Below are 17,135 nucleotides of genomic sequence, written 5' to 3' on the forward strand. Positions count from 1 at the left end.
CCCCAAGTTCAGAATAGGACTTAATTAGGGTTTTTGATTAAGTGATGTATTGAAGGAATAAAATGCGAAGGGTGCGCTTTAGTGAAAGGGCCCAACTTTGTGATGTAGAGAATGATGAAATGGAACCTTAGACCTAATTAATTTGATTAATTAAGTGCTTAAGGAGAAATGCAATGTAGAATGCCAAATGCACTAAGGCGGGTGCTAAACTAGGTGTGAAATTGTACCACCCTAGCGAGTGCGTACAATTTACGACGCTACACCTACATGATCACACACTTCCTCGTAACCAATCGACCAACCAACAAAAAACCTTTATTCGCCAAACCACTCGATACACCATCATTGCCGAAACCCTGTATAGATGAAGTCTTGATGGTACTCTCCTTTAGTGTTTGGAACAAGATGAGATAACAAAATCCTTGGAAGAGGTACATGAAGGAATTTGTGGGGCTCACTCAAGCGGTCCTTCGCTAGCAAACAAAATCATGCGAGCTAGATATTATTGGCCCTCCATGGTAAAAGACTCCTACTACTTTGTCAGAAAGTGCAAGAAGTGCCAAGTTCACAGAGATCTGATAAATGCCCCAACACAGGAATTGCAACCTATCACAACACCATGGCCCTTTTGTCAATGGGGACTTGACCTTGTGGGTAAAATCCATCCATCTTCATCCAATGGTCATAAATGTATCATTACCACCACCGAATACTTCACAAAGTGGATCGAAGCTATTCCACTTACCCAAGTCACCAGCAAGCAGATCGCCTCATTCATCCTTAATTACATCATCTGCCGGTATGGTGTACCCATGTCTATCATCACAAATAACAGTCTCCCCTTCAAAAATCAAGATGTCTATGAGCTATGTGAGAAGTTTCATATCCAACACTGCTTTTCCACCCCATATTACCCAAAAGGAAATGGTCAAGCCGAAGCATCCAACAAGAATATATTGAGGATCCTAAAAAAGACAGTCAATGATGTTGGTCGTGATTGGCACATTCATTTGAATCCGGCACTATGGGCATATCGAACTAGCATTCGAACCCCTACAGGCACAACCCCCTACTCACTAGTTTATGAAGCATAAGCCATCTTGCCTATTGAGGTTGAATTACCATCTCTACGGGTCTCCTTTCACCATCTAATGAATTATGAAGAATACTGAGTCTCACATCTTCAGGACGTGGAACTTCTTGATGAAAAGCGACAAACTGTCTACAACCATCTAAAAGCTTATCAGTAGTGCATGAGTAGAAGCTACAATCATCGGGTCAAACCTCACACATTTGAAGTAGGAGATCTTGTTCTTAGGGAGAATCCTCACAATCAACCAAATAGAGAACACCAAGGCAAATTTGAATCCAATTGGCTGGGTCCATATGTCATCACTGTCGTCTTCGGGTCTAGGGCATATCAGTTAGCAACTTCAGAAGGAGAACGACTAGAAAATCCAATCAACAACATGCATCTCAAAAGGTTTCATACATAAGCTGTGCAAAGCATCAGGCTCATCCAGTATCAGAAAATAGTCCTGAACAAAATACAAAAAAATAAAATAAATAAATAAAAAAAAATTAATTAAAAAAAAAACAAAAAAACAAGAAAATAGTAAAGAAAAATAATGCATCCAAATGGTGAAAACCACTTCGGTGGTGCCTTGGGTAAGTAGGATGGTGAAAACCTGGCGAACAGGCACCATTCGTAAAGGCTATGGTTCCAAAATCACGTTCCTATTGAAACGGCCACCACACATGATTACGAAACCTCAATGGAAGGTAAAGAAGAAGTACAAAGAAGAATCCTGGTAGGAAGCACTCTTTGAATCAACAGAAACAATCCGCAAGGCACGAGAACGTCAAGATCAGAAGTTGCATCAGGGAAAGCTTCTAAGTCATAAGAAGGCCCTATCTGCGGCAGTAGCTCATATTCAAACACCAATGTCTCAAAAATAAATCATGTTATCTCCAGATACTGTTATTCCTCCACAAGGAAGCACAGTCTATGAACAAATCCAGAAAGTAGAAGACGGATCTGATACAGAATCAACAAAAACCATCAAAATGGTATCCATCATCAAAGATTTATTTTCACCATACAACATACCAGTTTGCAGCACAGATAGAATCTGGGATGATGCCTATGAGACAGATTCCAATGAATATGAATGGGGTACCTGTTCCAATGCTACTGATTCTATATTTCTTTCTCAAGAAGAACATAACGCAAAAGATAGACCTCTTGAATTTGGACCACAGAATATCTATGACGCCACGAAAAGTGAACAAAAACATTATGAGCAAGTCTACGTAGAGGATAATACCATTGAAGACCTTGACGAAATCCTGGACTTCCTTAAAACCAAGAACAATCATGATGAAAACTCTGTCCTAACACTCACAGTAGTCGAACTTGATACACCCAACAATTCCTTACCGCTTGTCTTTCCTGACCTCATCGACTGGGATGAACCTGAAACACATGATATACCAATTTTCCCAGATGATGAATCTATTATCCATTACCTATGTACCGTAAATCCAGAAATAGGCTCTACCAGTGAACAAAATAACGATGTCTGTCAATCAGGGAGTGCTAAGTCTCTCAGTCGCAAAAATGAACTAAATAAAGGATTTGATGCTAAAAACCAGTCAATGGCAGCTCTAGATCACAAAAAAGTAAAAATAAAGGACGCATCTGAGGGTGAAAACCTTTTTAAGGCACCTAACGATGGGAGACTTGACACTCTTCCTGAGCACTTTCATGAGCGATCACCCATTTTGGTTGAGCCCACTCAATCAATCAACATTGGTACCACAGAAGCAGCCAGAAACATACACCTTGCAGAATCTCTGACAGAGGAAGAAAGATCAGCATTCATCATTTTTTTTAAAGAACAACAAATTAACTTTTCTTGGTCATATGCTGATATGCCCGGAGTGGATCCACACTTAATCATGCATCACTTGTCCATTTCTACAGGAGTTAAGCCAGTCGAGCAAAAGCTACGAAGATGAATCCACAGGTGGCACTCATGGTCAAAACTGAACTAAAGAAACTATTAGATGTCGGATTCATCCGACCCATTGACTATGCAGAATGGATTTCCAACATTGTTCCAGTATCAAAACTAGATGGTAGTATCAAAATATGCACTGACTTCAGGGACGTCAACAAAGCTTGTCCAAAAGATGACTTTCCTCTGCCCAGTATCGACATTATTGTAGATCTCACAGCAGGCCATGCAATGCTCTCACTAATGGACGGTTTCTCAGGCTATAATCAAATCAAAATAGCCCCAGAGGATCAAGATAAAACAACGTTCACCTGTCCTTGGGGAACGTACTGTTGGAATGTTATGCCTTTTGGCTTGAAGAATGCAGGGGCCACTTATCAAAGAGCAATGACAACAATCTTCCATGACATGATGCACACAATTATGGAAGACTATGTGGATGATTTACTAGCTAAATCCTTCACTAGAGCTAAACATCTTGGCATCCTAACAAAGATTTTTGATCGATTGGAGAAATTCTAGGTCATGCTCAACCCTAAGAAGTGTGTCTTTGGGGTTACATCAGGCAAGTTACTAGGCTAAATTGTCTCAGCTAAAGGTATTGAAGTAGATCCAGCAAAGGTACAAGCCATTATGGACATGTCACCACCAAAGAATATCAGTCAACTCAGATCTCTACAAGGACAACTTCAATCAATCAGGCGATTCATCGCTCAACTAGCAGATAAAAGTCTACCATTTAACCATTTACTACACAAAAACGTACCCTTCAAATGGGAGGCCAAGTGTGCATAATCTTTTTACCAAATCAAACAGTACCTGATGAATCCACCAGTTCTGGTCCCACTAGTCGTAGGAAAGCCTCTTATCTTATATATCTCAACAACAGATATATCACTGGGGGCACTATTGGCACAAGAAGATCAACAAGGGAAGGAACACGCCATATATTACATCAGTAGGACATTGAATGGCTATGAACTCAACTATACATTCATTGAAAAGGCTTGCCTAATAGTGGTCTTCGCATCTCAGAAGTTTTGACATTATATGCTAGCACACACCATCAAGCTAGTCGCAAAAATTGATCCTCTCAAATATCTACTTAGCAAGGCAGCTCTTACAGGCCGATTGGCTAAATGGGTCATGATTCTCAGTGAATTTGACATCCAATACACAGAAAGACGAGCCATCAAGTGACAAGCAATTGCAGATTAGTTGGCTGAAGCACCATTCCCAGGCAAACACACCATGAAGATTGAATTTCCAAACAAGGACGTTCTTGCTCTTTCTACTAAACAATGGATCCTATACTTTGACGGATCCTATACACAACATGGTTCAGGTGCTGGCATTTTGTTCATCACTCCTGAAGGACACACTATACCAAGATCATATAGGCTTATGTTTCCATGCACAAATAATGTGGCTGAATATGAGGCATTGGTTATAGGTATCAAAATGGTCATAGAATGGAAAATCACAGAGTTAAAAGTCTATGGAGACTCGTAACTGGTCATCCATCAAATTAATAACAACTATCAGACAAAGGATGACAAGCTACTACCCTACAAACGAATGGTGGATGACTTCGAACAGTATTTTGTGCACATCACCTTCGAGCAAATACCAAGATTAAACAATAAAGGAGACGATGCAATGGCTACTATCACTTCACTACTACAAATTCTAAAGCAACAGAGTTGTTACGAGTTCCTGGTAGAGCAACTGTTCTCCCCTGCCTATGACCACTCCGAATCCCAGGTTATCTATGCCTTGACTGGTTCAGATTCTCCATTATATGGACCCATATATGACTATCTCAAGCACAATATCTTACCAATTGACCAATCCCGTAACCAAAAACGTAACTTTATCCGACAAGTTGCCCGTTATACTCTTACCACTGACACTTTGTATCGTTGAGGTCTAGATGGTACTCTTCTTCATTGCCTTGATCGTAATGATTCTGATTCTACTTTACATGAGCTTCATGAAGGTATTTGTGGTACACATTCAAGTGGTACTACTCTTGCTAAAAAGATTCTACGAATGGGATACTACTGGCCTACCATGGAAAAGGACTCATATCACTTCGCTAAAAATGTCCTAAATGTCAAATCCATGGTAATCTCATACATGCACCAGCACAGGAACTGCAGCCATTTACAACATCCTGGCCCTTTTGTCAATGGGGACTGGACTTAGTTGGCAAAATTCATCCTTCATCTTCAAATGGACACAAGTTTATTATAACAGCAACAGAGTACTTTACCAAATGGATAGAAGCAGTTCCCATGACCACAGTGACAGGGAAACAAATTGCCTCTTTTATCCTCAATTATCTGATCTGTAGATATGGTATTCCAAGTTCAATCATCACAGATAATGGACGGCCTTTCAAGAATCAAGATGTCCAAGAACTATGTGAAAAGTTCAAAATCCAACATCGATTTTCTACACCATATTACCCACAGGGCAATGGTCAAGCAGAAGCATCTAACAAGACAATCTTGAAAATCCTAAAGAAAACAGTGAATGATGTAGGCAAAGATTGGCACATACAACTCAATCCAGCACTTTGGGCATACAAAACCAGCATCAGCACACCTACAGGAGCAACACCATATTCATTGGTGTATGGATCAGAAGCCATTTTACCCCTGGAGGTAGAAATCCCATCTCTCAGAGTCTCTTTGAAAGGTTTAATTCCAGATGAAGAGTATTGAGTTAACCGACTGCAAGAACTTGAACTATTAGATGAAAGACACCAACATGCTTATACTCATCTTAAATCATATCAACAATGCATGTGCAAGAGCTACAATCACAAGGTCATTCCCCGCAACTTCAAGGTTGGTGACCAGTCCTCAAAGAAAATCCAAGAAATCAGCAAGATCGAGAAAAGAAAGGGAAATTTGAACCTAACTGGTTGGGTCCCTATGTTATCATATCAGTCTATGGATCAGGTGCCTATCAGCTAACAAATTCTGAAGGAGATGTGCTCGACGAACCAACTAACAACATCTATCTAAAGAGGTACTACACTTAAGTGGCCTAGTGCACGGAAAAAGCCAAAATAAGCAAAAAAATAAAAAAAGTCCAGAAAAAGCAAAAACATAAAGTACAAATAAAAACAAATGGTGAAAATCTGGTAAACAGGCGCTCTTGTGAAAGAATGGCTCCTCCATCTATATCAATACCATTTTATCCATACAAACACTATCGGCCATCGCCCAACACTTAGCAAAAATCCATTCAGGACATACTTAGCGTAGTTACTATCCTGATATATCCTCTTACCACATCCCACCATGGCTTGGAAATCACTGTACATGATCATATTAAGAGGCACCCTTAGCTAGGGGCATTCCAATCATCTAAAATTGGCAAACATTCAAGACATGACAAACTATTGCAAAACTCAGACGCATGACATCCAACAAACAAAACTACGCTTCATCACAAAAACCAAAACAAAACAATTCACAAAAATACCAAGGATGGATGATATTCTGAAGTACTAAATGTTGCATTCTTGCATAAAAATCTTGACTATTTTTGCATTTTGAACTTTTTCAAATTTGGATTTTCTTTCTTATCTCACGAAATGCTTCAAAGCTAGAGATCAAGGGGAACTTCCAATATTTTCTTAGTCTTCTGTCTGTGAGGCGATCCCTTGTACTGTGTGAATACATGCTTCAAGACGTGATACATCAAATATCACTGAAGGCCTGATTCCACTTCACGCATACAAATGATTTAATCTTGTCTGTCTACGCAATACGCACTCAGGTCATCCTGGATCAATTATACCTTGACGCTTGTGCTATCTTGGAAAATCAAATATCATGTAAATTTTATCTCAGGTCATTATGGTTCAATTATACCATTATGCTTGTATAAATTTTCAACATATCCTAAACAAATCAATGCTCAATGATGATATCTACAAAGAAAGCAAACAAATGGCTATATCGGATGGCAAATACAAAATGAGGATGCTACCAAAAAAAATAGTTGCATATCATTTTAAACATCATTGCATATCATTTTAACATCATTGCATATCATTTTAATGATTAGTTGCATATCATTTTAAACATCATTGCATATCATTTTAACATCATTGCATATCATTTTAACGATTAGTTGCATATCATTTTACATTAATTGCATATCATTTTACATTTAGTTGACAATCACATCATACATCTCATTTTCAAGATACATCTCATAGCATATAAAAGCATACATCGTGCATCATACATCTATTTAAAAGCATTGCATCACATAAACTAAATAACCCAAATAAATGCATCCATATAAACACCCCACATGATCAACAAAAATGGTGTCATAGATATATATATCTCAAAAATGATCAAAATGTACAAAATGTGTCAAGCACTGTGTCCAGTACAAAGAATAACAATGATCCAAAAATACAACGGAGACCATGTCTCTCAAGTATGACTATCCCCTAACGGAGATGGTCTCGCTCCAAATGTCCCTGCTCCTGGATCTCCAGGAGGGTCTTGTCTCGGTGGCCCCGTAACACCTCGGCTCTCAGATCACGACCCAGTATCTCAAGATCAACTAGATCTTGACTGTGCAAAGCTCTGTACTCGGCGATCCCTAGGTACTGCAGCCTCATAGTGCCGTCGATAATACTCTGCCTCCTGGGCTCTCAACGCCAGCTCTCTCAGGGTGTCTCTCATAGGACCACCCGCTGCTACTCTTTGCATGCTAGACCCCACCTTCTCCGCTCGTCCCCTCCACTCTATCTCGGTATCTCGCTCAGTGGTCAACTGAGAAATCTGTCACTGATAGGTCAAAATCTGTGCCTGCAGCTGTTGTACAGTAATCTGTAGGGTCCGCATTTGAGCATCCTCCATATGACTTGGGACCCGAACCCGTAGTGGTACCTGTGTTGGAGGAACCCCTCCCACTCGGCCTGTCCTCAGTGCTAGAGGTGGGAGCACATCTGTCCTCCTCCTCTGAGCTAGTCGTCTCGCCTCATCATCACCCCCCACCATAGCTAGCACCTCCCCCACTCTCCCCTCTCCACTGGCTTCGATAGCCAATCCACCTCTCCCCCTCTCTATCCTCCCCTGTCTCACCGCTCTATCCACACCTCTATCCCCTCTCCTCACTCTACCTCCCCGCCTCCCTCTAGCTCCTCTCCCTCGTCCATCTCCTCCATCCTCTCCATCATCATCATCATCATCATCTCCCCCTCCCTCTTCCTCATCTGAATCAAAAGCTGGCCTCATCTCATTAGGATTAGATATCCTGGCCACCACCCGCGCAACAAACAATCGAGAAAACTCATCCGTCATGCCCGCATCCTAAATCTCAGGGGCATAATCCCATATCTGCCCTGCTAACCCCACAAACTCCTCCACCGCCACTGCACTATCAATGGTCGGCCCCCAATCCACCACATCCTGTCGTCGTCGTGCATATAGGCACGCTCCCTGTGGAATACCCTGATGGCGCCCAAACTGCCTCAAAACTCGGGTAACCATAAACCTCTCAATCACGAACAGGGTCCTCCCGATCAAGTACCTGGTCATGAATACAAAGGGCATCTCCAGCCCATCCTCGGCCCACACCTCACATCCTATGTACAGTCGCCAAGTGACTGTATCTATATCATCTAGTACTCTCCTCCAATGCTCTAGTTTGCCCAGCTTACGCTGGACAACTAGCCCCCTGTATCCTGAGGCATATGTTGCACCTACAGGCCTGTCTCTGTCTTCCAGTGGCCTCGCCGCGGGAATATGCTCCCAGCACCATACCTGTAATAAAGTCACGCCAGCTGACAAACTGTCGTAACCGAGGTATACTACCTCATGCAGACCCCTGTATAAATGGGCCAGCATGGCTGACCCCCATGAAAACCTCCGGCCCTATGTGACCATCTCCTCCAACACCAGCCCCCATCCCATAGAAAATCCCTTTGACCTGCGATCAGGACAAAGGAATCCACTAATGAAACCTGCTAGTACGGATGGTAGTGGTGCGTAATCAGGGTCTAGAAATTCCTGCCATGGGATCTCATAACCACAGACTGTATCATCCTGGAATATGCGATGTAGTGCCTCTGTCCCACCCTCCTCTGACTGCTCGTAGGGTAGTAGTGCACCTACTACAGGGATGCGCAGGATCCTGTAACAGTCCTCTGGTGTGACTGTCATCTCTCCCGTGGCAAAATGGAAGGTGTTCGTATCACTGTGCCACCTCTCCGCAAGTGCTGTCAATAGCCCCCGGTTCACAGTGAACCGAGACATATCTAAGAGGGAAGTCAACCCACATCTCTCGATAATATCGAGATCAGCCTGCGACAAATGCGGTATTAATGTCCACGGCCTCGGAAATCTCTCTCGTGACTGGACCACACCCAATCGCTCCTGTCAAACAAGCAAAATAAATCCAACATCAGTTTCCACATCAAGACAAAGATATCAAAAACAAACTCACATCAACAACATGAAACAATTTGCTCATCTACATCAAGTTCACAATCCTCTCATTTCATATCAACTTGTAAAACAACTCAAGTTCTCAAAAACCATATCAAAACTTGTAACACAACTCAAGTCTCCACAATCACATAAACTTGTAAAACAACTCAAGTTTCCCACCCATATCAGCTTGTAACACAAATCAAATTTCCAACCCATATCAGCTTGTAACACAACTCAGGCTTCACACATTGAACTTGAAATAGAACACACAAATAAATCATATTTTGATCAACACAACACATTGATATCTATACATAACTTGGAATATCACAAATAAAAACAAGTTATATAGACATTCATATTGGACAAATCCATAAAATCATGATAGCACGATGCAAAATTTTTACAAATCGACACATCTCGCAAAAATTTTCCAGATGCGCTAAAACAGACTCCCGCTGCACTAAAAACTCCCCCACGCGCTAGGCTATTTTTCCTACGCGCTAATCTATTTACCCTATGCACTAGATTGACTCTATGCACTAAATCTTTCCCCCCATGCGCCACCTAACCTACCCTACGCGCTAGACTGACTCTATGTGCTAACCCACAATTCCTAGGCGCTACCTGTTTGACCCTATGCGCTAGGTTAACCCTACGCGCTAAACCCCCTTACCTATGCGAACCCCTGCAACCCCTATGCGCTACGTCTACCCTACGCGCTAATCTAGTGACTTGATGCGCTACCCGACAGTTGCCATGCGCTATTCTACATATATGCGCTAACCTATTTCTTTTATGCGCTATCCTATCTATTTCGGACGCGACCCCTAATATTCGACTTGATGCACTACTTTAAACTTCGTATGCGCTAATATATGCCCTAGACGGGCTAAACCGTTAAACCCGAACTTTGAAAATAAAAAAAATGACTAAAAACGACCAAATGAAAAGTCAAAAGAGGGTCAAAAATGTTGACTTACTGGTGGACCATGCGTTGTAGGTCTCCGGTACCTCCGAACGCGCTCGAAATGGTGTCTATGATACGGAATAGGCATTTTCTCTGCAGACCAAATTCTCTTTCTCCAAAGTCAACAAAGCACAAATGAATCTAATTCAAGCCCGTTTCCCCTTTTATAAGAGGAAAATGAAATTAGGGTTAGCCAAATGGACCTGTAATCTGGTCGTGGTCTTCCCTATACCATAACATTTGTAACTTATCGGAAGAAGAATCAATTTCCCCACATTTCACATGCATGAAATCATACAAATCCTACGCAACTCAAATAAAAAAATTTCAAAATATTGATTGATCTCCCGAGGGGGCATCACCATCAAATATCGAATCTAGGGCATCACACATCAAATAAAATCCGGGGCACGACTGGCAAATCATAAGAGCGACACAAAAATTGCATTTGATCATAAATCACAAAAACACATCATTTTCTTTGAAATAACATGTGCACACACGTCACTTCAAAGAGGGGCAAAATGTAGACGTATAAAAATGACCATATTCCTAAATGAATATTTTATGTTCATTTCTCTATTTGATTAAATCCAATTTAATTAAATTACCCACATTCCTCTATTTAATTAAGTAAATTACTCAATTTATTTAAATTAAATTCACTATACCCATTTAATGAATAAATCATTTTATTCAATAAAACCCCCCTATCCACTTTTAATTAAATTCAAATTTAATTAAATAGTTATCCTGAATTGAATAAATCTAATTTATTTAATTTCTCCAAATTGCAACCAAATTGAATTAAATTACTTTATTTCAATTAAATCCTATTATCCCTCCATCCACTTGCAAAATCTCAAACCCCTTTCTAATCCCTTCTAGAATCTTGTAATCGCTTCTAATTAATCTAACCCCTCCTCTAAACTTTGTCACATCCCTAAGCAAAGGGAAGTCACTTCTCAAAACCTCAAAGTCTTTGATAACCATTAAAGGCTTCAAGTCTTCAACCACTTAATTCCTCAAAGTCTTTGATAACCATTAAAGGCTTTCAACCTTCAACCACTTAATCCCCCAAAATCTCCAATAACCATTAATGGTTAACTCAAACCCTCTTACATGGTTAAAACATTTGTTTTGACTCAACCTTCATCCAACCCAAGGGTCTCATCAGGCCTTTAATGCTTTGACCATGATTATCTCTTAATCATTTGCACAAAGGTTTATCCTTGGATTAACTCTTAATCCAGTGGGTAATCCTAACTTAAGCTTGACCCTTACCCTCTAGATAACCATGAGGTCTTCTCAAGCATTTAATGCCTCCAACCCCTTCTCTCAACCCAACCCTATGTTGACACTTGTCACCATTTCATTGGTGCCAATTACAAACATGGATCCCCAACTTTCAAACTCAACCCTTGATTAAACCATTCAATCTTGACCATCCATTGCCCTATTATTGCTATAAATAGAGCTCTCATTCCTCCATAACAATCATCCTTCAAATTTGTAGTATCACACTTATGCTCAAATACATTCAAGCTTTCATATCTCATTTTATGCTCATCATTTTAGCCCCTCTTTTAATCAGGAATTAGTCTAAATATGCATGTTTAGAATATTTTCTTTATCATTTAGCTCAATCATAGACTAAATATATCATGTTAGGATAGTACTCATACTAACCTTGTCATCTTATCATCCAGTTTATTGCATTTTAAGATCATACATAGTTTAGCATACCTTTCATACTAAAATCCATCAGAGCATCCCTCGTTCTTGCATTTGCCATCCCTAAACCATTTTGCTCAGTGATCTGAGAGCAAAAACATTGGTTTGAGGGACATTGTAAGATAGAGAACCATGGGACCAACCTTGGGAAGCTGAGTAATACTTCATTACTCCATAGCTTGCACCAAGAAGTCCTGTGTGTGTGTGTGGACTAATATTTAGCAATATTTTCACATATTGAGTTTTATCAGCCCACTTTTCCCGCATACAGTTCTTAAACCTACTTATGGGACTGGATTCTCCATTGCTTGTGATTCATTGACTTCCTCGCTCGAAAATGTCTTACAATAATATAAAAAACATTCATAAACACTCATCAAAATCCCAAAAACATTCGTACAAACTCAGAAAATACCAAAAACATTAAAAAATACTCACCAAATCCACAAAAACATGACAAAACATAAAAAAAAAATCAATCCAAAATGTTGCAACGCATATTATTCCTTGTACATACACATCACAAAAGACACAAAACAAACATGTTGATCTACTTAAACGATGACCACCTATCAAATCAACCAACCAATCAAAACATCTGCACACAACCGTCTTCGCAAGGATGCATCATTCCTCACAAAACAAAGACATGGTAACATTTTCTTTGACAAGAAAATTTTGTTTAGCTGATATGCACTTGGTCAGTTTGTTATTTATTTATTTATTTATATCAGGTTCCTACGCTACTCCATGATATCCACAAGTGATTAGAGTAGCCAGGATGGTTCCTAATATCTTTTTTTTTTGTTTGTTGTCTGCGGATTATTCCATTGAAGTTCTGGGGCATGTACTAATGGTGTCTACGCAGGAAGTTCATTAAGCATTGTGATCGTATGCAAAAATACAGTGAAATGCTCAACTGTGGTTTCTACTACCTCGACCAAGAATGATACTACCATGCTCGATGATGAAAATTTAACACTGTAAATAATCTATGGATCGTCATTTCATCTCATCTATATATATTACATTTCGTTGCATTCCATCCATCCATACATCCATATTGTTTCATATCATTCATACATAGTAATGACAATGGATACTCTCTTTTTTCGATCTTCTTCCATAGGAATGAGTCCTAGGTCCTCCATACCTTCTATCTAACATTGAATCCCCCCTCAACCTCCCCATCCAGGTCCTCATCATAAATCGCATACCCTACATCATGTCCCATCAACCCAATCAAGCCACGTTCACCACCGTCCATTTCTAACAGGAGGGGCTGCGTTTCCCATCCTAAGTCGTCCTATAAGCAAAGCAAGTTACTTTGTCTACACAGGTACATCGACTCGTGCACACCTATACTATCAACGGATACTTTTTGATCAAGTATCTTCGGGTCTCAATAGGTAATCAATTATGGCAATCCTAGACTACAACGGGCATTTATTACAATGACCTAGTCTCAATGAGGCTGCTATGATTCACCACAAACAACCTACAACACAAACACTATCAATTGATCAACCAATCAAACACAATCAAAATAGACAATTACATCAATTGTCTAAGTCTCAACGAGTATTTTGCTTCAGATACCTTGACTTCATCGGGCAATTACATCAGTTTTCTAAGTCACAATAGGTCACTTTGATTCACTTACTCAGACTTTATCCTGTCCAAGTGAACAACTGACATCAGCTGTCACGCTTTGACTCAACCAGAGCAATTCAATCGATTGCACCAGATTGTCCAACCAATTTTGATCAATTGTATAGCATCAATCAAAAGCACAACATCGCATCTCCTGCATGACCTAAGGGTACTCACTGGCTTTCCATTTCTCCCTTTTACCCCCATTTTCCTCCATTCTTTCACCATGATTTCTAATTTCTTCTATTCTACCTATCCCCAACTTCTTTCTCTTTTTCAAGAGATCGCCCGATTTTTCAAAAAAAATTGACCCATCTCTCGAGGGGGCATACCACTCACTAAATTAACATTTCTGTGGCATATTTCTTCACACCTATCTTTCTTTTTTTGAAACGACGCGATAAACCGCACCGTCTCAAAGAGGGGCAAATGTAGACACATAAATCTGTCCACTTAATTAAATGAATATTTAGTATTTATTTGATTATTTAACCATCAGTCAACAATTAATTAAATTAATATTTAATTAGTTCATCTTGAACCTATTCTCCTTTTAATTAAATAAATTATTCAATTTATTTAAATTAATTCATTAAACCACACTCTAACAGTCAATTAAATGAATAAAGCGTATTTGTTTAATTAAAAAACCCCTTTCCTCATTTAAATAAATATTTATTTAAATTTCTACACCCCTCCCACTTGCATTCTCCTACAAATGCAAGTTGCACAATTTTAGTTGAAAATAATGAGTTTTATTTTAATTAAAATCCTATTTTCTCTCACCCACTTGCATCCTAAATCCCCTTTTAGATTCTTCTAATCCATTCCTAATTAGCCTGATACCCCTCCCTAATTATTGTCACATTCCTAAGCAAAAAGAAGTCACTTCTCAGAGCCTCCAAAGTCTTTGAAATGCATTAAAGGTTTTATGTCTTCAACAAGTTAACCCCTAAAGTCTTTCAAACTATTAATGGTTCTTACATAACCATTTATGGCTCTTACATAACCATTAATGGTTAAACTCAACTCACCTACATGGTTAGAGACTTTCCCTCTAACTCAACCCCCATTTAACTCATGGGTCTCTTCAAGCATTTATTGCTTTGATCAGGGTTATCTCCAGTCACTCTTGCACAAGATTTTATCCATTGGATAAAGGCATTATTCCTTGGATAAAAGCTTTATTCACTAAATCAATCCTAAACCTTACCTCCTAAGGTAACCTTCAAGTCATCTCAAGCATTTAATGTTTCTTCCCTCTCCTCTCAAGCCATCTCATGTTGACACTTGTCATTGTGGGATTGGATTGAAAGCCATCACATGGATCACAATCCCATCAATCTTGGCCCTTGTTGAGATTACTCAATCTCAACCATCCATTTCTCCATTTTTCCTATAAATAGAGCCCATTCCTTCTTCAAAAAGGTCCAAAAATCTTGTATGCATCAAACTTATAGTTATTTTGAGAGAGCATTTTAGAAGCATTTGTTTTGTTATTTTGGCTAAAATTAACATAGAATAATTAAGGTGTTTTCTCATATTAGCTTGTTTACACTTGCATAAGTAGTCATTTTCATTTTCATAATATTGAATCTCCATAAGACATCCATAGATAGTGCAAAAATTTGAGGGCTACACTCATGTAGAACTTGGAGAGGAGAGGAACAAGGGAGGAGCAACTATGAGCATGTCGGAGAGCATCTTTGGGGGTTTTATTTCCTTCCGTTTTGGTATGCTTTTCATTGTCTGCTTTATATCTCTCTTGATATGCATGTTTAGGATTATAGGTCTGTTTGTCTTTCATTTTTGTCACTGACATATTAACGTTTGAGCTTGTGTTCTCTTGTGTCCTTTTTAGCACTATGAATAAACTATGGATCGTCATCTCATCTCATCTATATAAATTGCATTTTGTTGCATATCACCCATTCATTTGCTCATTCATTATTTCATATATGTTGTTTGCATGTAAGTAATTCAAGTTTCTATGAGAAAGCACCTAATAGAAAATTTGTCTTGGGTACAATCACAATGGAGTTCTCTGATACATCATCTCACACTTTCATTCCACATCTACAATTTCTCACCAACTTGCATTCATATATCATAAAGGCATGGCATTATCATTTACTTGCATTTTATCATTCCATTTAAGTGCATTCGTTTACTCATCAATAAAGTGCATTCATTATCATTTACTTACATTTCATCAGTTCATTTAAGTGCATTTGTTTATCTGTTATAAATAAGCATTCATTCTCATTTAGATGTATTTCAAATCATTTTCCTTCATCTACTTCCATTTTAGTTACATGTTAGTCATTGACGTACATTCACTTAGTCATTAATGTACATTTAATATCATGTAGTTACATCTCAATCATTAAGTTGCATTCATCTCATCATAAACAATCATTCATCATCATTTAGTTGTTTAGTACATTCATTTATCATCATTTACTTACATTTCATCATTTCATTTAAGTGCATTTGTTTATCTATAATCAAGAACATTCATCTATCCATTTAGTGCATTTATTTAATCATTGAGGTGCATTTATTATCATTTAGTTTCATTTCACGTCATTTCATACATTTATTATCATTTAGTTGCATTTCACATCATTTCATTCATTTAGATTCATTTAGTTGCCTTTCAAGTCATTCCATCATTTAGTTGCATTAAGTGCATACATTTATTATCATTTAAAGTGCATTTATTCATTAAGTACATTCAACCATTCATTTAAGTGCATTCATCTAGATGCATACATAACCGAACATAAACATTTCTTTCATTTAGATTCATCTTAAACACATGCATCATTTACTCATATCATCATCTTACCATATTCAACATGAACAAGTATTATCTATCACAATATCATTATTCATTATCTCATCTCATCATTTCACATAAATCATCATCATTGCATCACATTAATATCATTACAAACACATCATCCATCTATCAACCTGCATCCACATGATTAGCAAAATCATCCATAGCATGCATATAGAAATCATATCATCAACATGTACATCTAGAAAGTAAAACATCTCCATAACATGTATCTAAGCATAACTCATAATCATCATCCTGAATAAAAACATACATGTTATCACATACATACATATCATATCATCACAAAAAATGAGATCTCATATATCGCATCATATATTGCACCATAAAGAATACATGTATCAGAGTACAATGATGTCTCGAAGTATCGGCTACCAAGAGCCTTCCAAGTATCAGTCTAATAACAAAATAACAAGGCA

Source organism: Cryptomeria japonica, chromosome 4, assembly GCF_030272615.1.
Source record: "Cryptomeria japonica chromosome 4, Sugi_1.0, whole genome shotgun sequence".
NCBI lineage: Eukaryota > Viridiplantae > Streptophyta > Pinopsida > Cupressales > Cupressaceae > Cryptomeria > Cryptomeria japonica.